Genomic DNA, 6,000 nt, shown 5'->3' with positions numbered 1-6,000 from the left:
GAGGGTCCCATCAGTAACATGGTTAACCTGACAGTCACTGGTAAGCTGAGTGTGTGGAGTTAGTGTTGATGAAGCTGTGTGTAAATGGATGAAATGCTGTAGTTTGTCTCTGTGTTGAGGTGGATCAGTGATCCTGCAGAGTCCTGTCCTCCCTGTGATGGAGGGAGATGACGTCACTCTGCTCTGTAAAACAAAGACCACTCCCTCCAACCTCCCAGCTGCTTTCTATAAAGATGGCTCCCTCATCAGGAAGCAGCCTACAGGTCACATGACCATCCAGCATGTTTCCAGGTCTGATGAAGGCCTCTACAAGTGTGACATCAGCGGTCATGGAGAGTCTCCATCCAGCTGGATCACTGTCACAGGTGAGGAGCTTCACTCTGATTTCACCTTTTATTCCAGCCACATATTCATTGAACAGGTGGGATTCTTTCTGCAGGTAGGCCCTCTGGCTTCATCTCCCTCCATCTTGTGATGAGACTGGTCTATTACCTGGTGGTTTTCTGTCCATGTTTCATCTGCACTCTCCTTATGGTCTCTTTATATCAATGCAGAGCCAAAGGTAACCCTTGAGTATTCTTGATTATTTGTTAAGCTCGATTGCTTTTGACTCATTTAAATATGTCTGATGACTTCACATTACAGGAAATGACTCCACCATCTCCTTGGCAACAATTACCAATGATGAGGAAAGACTTTCTGAGGACTATGATGATATTGTGGAGGTGACCACGGAGTTCTGAGCTAATGCTCCATCAGATGGTGGCTATCATAGAAGTTATCATAATACGAGGCTTTGTTTGTTGAACTTTGTGAATAAAGTTTTGATTGTTCTGTCAGCACACAGCGTGTTTGCTACATGTTAGTATGAGAAAAAGAGCTTTTCAACACGTTTTGTGTACGTGTCAGTGAAACAGTGGAAGATATGCAGGCTTCCTTAACAGCAACATGAGTACATTTCACCAGTTAACGTGTTATACATATCTTTAGACTGTGGTTGTTAACCCACACAGGCTGTTTGGTTTTCCACAGACTCGTGTACAGCCTGCAGCCTTACGTGTGACACCCTTTTGTGCAACTGAAAATCTGACTGTGGCTGTTTTAGCCATCTGTGGTATGTTTGCTCTCAGCTAATTTAATACTCTTTTAAATACTCTAGGAACAACAAGTAAGCCTGAACTGTGAGAGCGAAGTGCTCTAATAGGGTGATATGGTACTACAAGTTCATTAAGATAAGATGGGGCCTGATTATTTAACCCTTGTATGGTGTTCGTATTTTTGTTACTCAGCCAGTGTTCATGGGTCTGGTGGACCCGCTAGAGTTTTGGCTTTCCAATTAACACTATCAAACAATTTTATGTTAAATTACTCAACAGATGTTTACTTTATCCCAATTACGAGCCATGTGAACAGCAAACATGGTTCATTTTTTCCTTTTACCTTTGTTCGATCACATTTATGAATTAATGTCCTTCTCGTTTTTTGTCAATAAAATGTTATAAAAAAAATAAAATCAGTTCTAATCAAGTGTACATATCCTTATACCATATTTTGCAGGTTTTGATGGTATATACTGCCTAAAGGGGCAACGGCCTCTAAATGGCATGGGTCTCACAGACCCGAACACCATACAAGGGTTAAGACCTTGTATGTGAGGATTTTGAATTCAATCCTGGATTTAACAGGAAGCCAATGAAGGGAAGCCATTATAGAAGAAATCTGCTGTCTCTTTCTAGTCCCTGTCAGTACTCTTGCTGCAGCATTTTGGATTAACTGAAGGCTTTTCAGGGAGTTTTAGGGCAACCTTATGATAAGAATTACAGTAGTCCAGCCAAGAAGTAATAACTGAATGCACTGAAGGGCACAATAATGGTCAGAAATTACTCCAAGATCCCTCACTGTGTGGTCATCTTCTGGTGAAGAAAGGTGGGGCTCTATGGGTCTATACCGTAAGGTTAATGAGGTCTCACAGTTTGATGCCTACCCCCTGACCTGATTCGACAACTTCCTAGATCACCCCGTCAACTTTCCAGGACCACATTTACCTCCCACATGCTGCCTATGCTGCCACCTAACTTGATGATGTCATCATCAATAGTGACATCTAGGCAGAGTATTTGTAGTGGGTGGCTGCAGTTCTGCCGTAAGCAGATGGGGCTCACACCGAACCCGAAAAAGTGTGCTGTTTGACTGAGGGCATTACATTAAGCTACAGGAGAGGGGTTTATGCAGTGGTTTCAGGGGGCAGTGTCAGACATGGCTGGCCAATGATTGATGATTCCTTGTCATCCAAAGGTCATCTCCCCACACCCGTATATGGCTTAACTTTAATGGTTTACCATTTACCAATAGGATGGCCCCTAAATGTCCAGGAGTGAACATCCTTTATCAGATAAGGAAACCAGAATCTCACATGAAATGTGCCTGCAGTTAAACACTTACAGCTATTGCATCCCCCACCTAGATGTAGGAGAGGAACAGAAAAATATCTAAACATGTAGTTCAAGGCAAGGTTTACAAATTTAAGTACAACAATGGCAACATTTAACAATTCACTCTAACAGTCAGGATCTAGAAAGGAAGAGGGGCGAGCTTAGTGCAAGCCACAGGACAAGCAAGCTGAGCAAGGAAGCAGTGTGTACAACAGTGTTTACAGTAGCTTGAAAGAAGTTGCATTAATAAAGCCCCAAGCATCAAAACCCAACCACTGTGTTCATCTTGCTGGGTACTCCTGTAACACGTCTTTTGTTAAACTGTTTTTGGACAAACTTGTGCTTTGCAGGTGGCACTTTGTTAAACTGCTAACTGACACAACGTTTGATTTATGGTCGTTTTTGTGTCAAATATAAAGAAAAATGTCAGAAATGTGTGGTTAGTATTTGAATTCTAATAACTTAATTATCAGCATTTAGGGCTGCAGCTTCTCTTTGTGATTTTCAAAAATGGTGTAACCTGCAGCTGAGCTCAGGTGGTTTGTTCCGGTCACTTTAACTGGTTTACCATGATTCAAGCGAGAGCAGGGTTTTGTGATCACAGGTAATGATCCAAATGTTGTTGTTTTTTTTTTTTTTGATATTCACTTTAACAGAAAAGGAACCACACATAAATCCAGACAAAGAAGCTGTGCAGCTCCAAAAAATTATGTTTCTTCTTGTGTTAACAGAAATTTTCTGCATCTTTAGTTTTCCACACCCGAGACTCAGTATTAGTGACTCACCTGTTTACACACCTGGTCTCTCGATGCTGGCCTACTTTGCTTCCAAGTTCATAGTGGACACTCACCTGCCTGCCCTCCTGTTCTCATCAATCCTCTGGACTTTGGAATGAACAATATTGGACATCTTGGATTCTCACTCCTCTGCTCCATCAGACACTATCCTGGATTCCTCTTTCTCAATATCACTCCTCTCCATTTTCCCAAGTAACAAAATGTGCCATGCACAATATCTTTGTAACTTAAGTCTGCATTTTATTCTACAACTTTGTTTTTTTGCATTTATGATTTTAGCCTTAGGTATCTTCAATGATTTCTTTATTCACTCTTACTGACTTCTGATTTTTTCAGTCTGTGGCTATTTAGAAGTATCGTTACTATAGTTGGAATAAAAGCCAAATATAATTTAAGATGTTTTAAACTCAGGTGTGACGGCTACTGGCCCCGCCCCTTCCAGGTTCTGCTCATGACAGAAAAGCAGAGACTGTGATATGTTGGTAGGTAGTGTTGGCTAATGAAATATAAAACTTGTGACTTCACCTTCAGGTACTTCTGAGAAAATGACTCATACATGAGGTGCTAAACTGCATGCCAGCCAAACAAAGACTGTTTCCTGGGCATGTGCGCTCATGTGTGTGAGATGATAAATGTTTGCATATGTCACCTTAAATGTTTCATCAATAGACACCCCACCCTTACACTTCTCATGTCAGTCAACTCTCTGGGATTATTTGTTGGTGACCCAGTGTTTTGTGCTTATTAATATTATCATTGTTATTATTATTATTGATTATATATTCTAGTTGAGAAGTTTTCATCCTGTGTTTCCTTGTGTGTCTAGTTATCCCTGTCGGTGTGCTTTCTCTGTGCTCTGTTTCATGTCCCTGAATCGGTAATATTATTTAAACAGAGTTTTGAGAGCCTGATTTAACTCAACACTCATTAAGCTGAGTCACTTCTGCTCACAGGTTTTTAAGTTTCCCACAACATGATGTCAGTGAAAACAACAATAATCATGAGGTGAACGAAGGATGCGAAGGAGAATCCATAACGAAACAGGAAAAAAAGAATATTGTACCACACTGACTGTTTAACATTGCAATGATGGATGCTGCTGCCATGGGTCTGCTGTAATGAAACTATAAACTCCAGAAAGACTATAGCAAGCAACTTATTTAGATAGCACTTTCAGACAACTCCCAGCTGAAAACAGTGTTGTACATTTAAGATGCCAAAAATGATAGATTTTTTAACTTTTTTGTAAAAAAAAAATAAAAAGATGTGTTCTTACTACATTGTTCCATGAAAGATGTAAAAAAAATATTCAACAATATTTATTTTTTCTTTTTATTTATTTCACAAAACATTCATGATAAAACAACAACAACCTCATTACTTATTCATGTGATGGATTTTTTTTTCATTTGGCATGCATGCAACTTATACAAAAGTGTAACAGTAGTTTTTCTCCTTTAGATGCAGTTCTGATTCATTTACATATGCAAGAACTGTATTTGCAGTCATTGCCATCCATAACTCTTTACACACTAATGACTAATACAGCAATAAAGTTCAGTATAATAATACATTTTCAAAGGTTCTGCTGCTACATCATTCAGTAAATATACAAAGATGAAAAGAATTTTGCTCATCATGCTTGGACATTGCTTGTGGTGTTCCCCAGGGTCCTGTACTGGGTCTAAAACTATTGTAAGGTATTTGATACATTAAAACTAGTTTTATTTGAAGATGACACAAATGCGTTTTTGTTCTGGGGGGAATCTAATGGAACTGCCGGACATGTTTGCTGTAGAAATGTGCAAAATGAAAAGTGAAAATAATTTGATATCAAAGATCTTTGGGTATTGATTAAGAGAGAGTTTGATGTCAAATTAGAGATCTATCAATTGCAAATATCACAGATCTGAAATATCAAAGATCCTTGTACATTGATTCAGAGTTTGGTCTACCATTGAGTGAGCTATTAATACCAATGATATAGAGTAGAAATAGATAGGTTGAGGTAAGTGAAAGAAAACAGCAAATGGTATCCATTTAGTAGATGCACATATACCTGCACACGTCCATACATATAAAATGTGCATTGTGCATGAAGTGGTGACCGTAGATGTCTACAGTGTCCAGTGACTCATGACATCATGATTGAGGAGTTATAGAGTCTAACTGCTGTTGGGATGAATGGTATGTGAAAGCGCTCCTTCCTGCAGCGAGGGTGTTTCAGTCTCTGACTAAAGGAGCTGCTCAGCTCACTCACAGAGTCATGTAGAGGGTGATGTGGGTTGTTCATGATGGATGTGGAGGTCAGCTTTACTAACATCGTCCTCTCACCCACAGACTCCAGAGCACATTTTTAACCCCAAGTTAATTATGAAAAAATAAGAAAGTAGTGAGTGGCGCTATATAAGAACCAGTTAATTTACCATTACCATTTACTAATCCACCCCTGTGACTGTCCATAAATTAAATCTGCCAGTTGGCATAAACAAGTTTTCAGTTTGTTTATAATTCTAGTGCCATCTGTCCTTTTAACACAAAGTGGATAAAACAGTAAACTCCTTCTGTTAAATTGATTAGATTTTGATGTCTCAGCTGTGTCAACTGATGTGATGTTTTTTCTGCTGTAAGTCATTTTCTCACCTAACCTCCCGCAGAGACTCAAATCTTATTAAAGTACATGAAAGTATTTCTGTGTGAGCAACAGAACATCTGTGGGAGAGATTCACATCAGAAGTCATGTAAAGGTCCATTTAACAAATCCACTCTGT

The sequence above is a fragment of the Oreochromis niloticus genome, linkage group LG3 (assembly GCF_001858045.2).
Source record: "Oreochromis niloticus isolate F11D_XX linkage group LG3, O_niloticus_UMD_NMBU, whole genome shotgun sequence".
In the NCBI taxonomy this organism is placed as follows: Eukaryota; Metazoa; Chordata; class Actinopteri; order Cichliformes; family Cichlidae; genus Oreochromis; species Oreochromis niloticus.
This window is presented reverse-complemented; position numbering follows the sequence as displayed.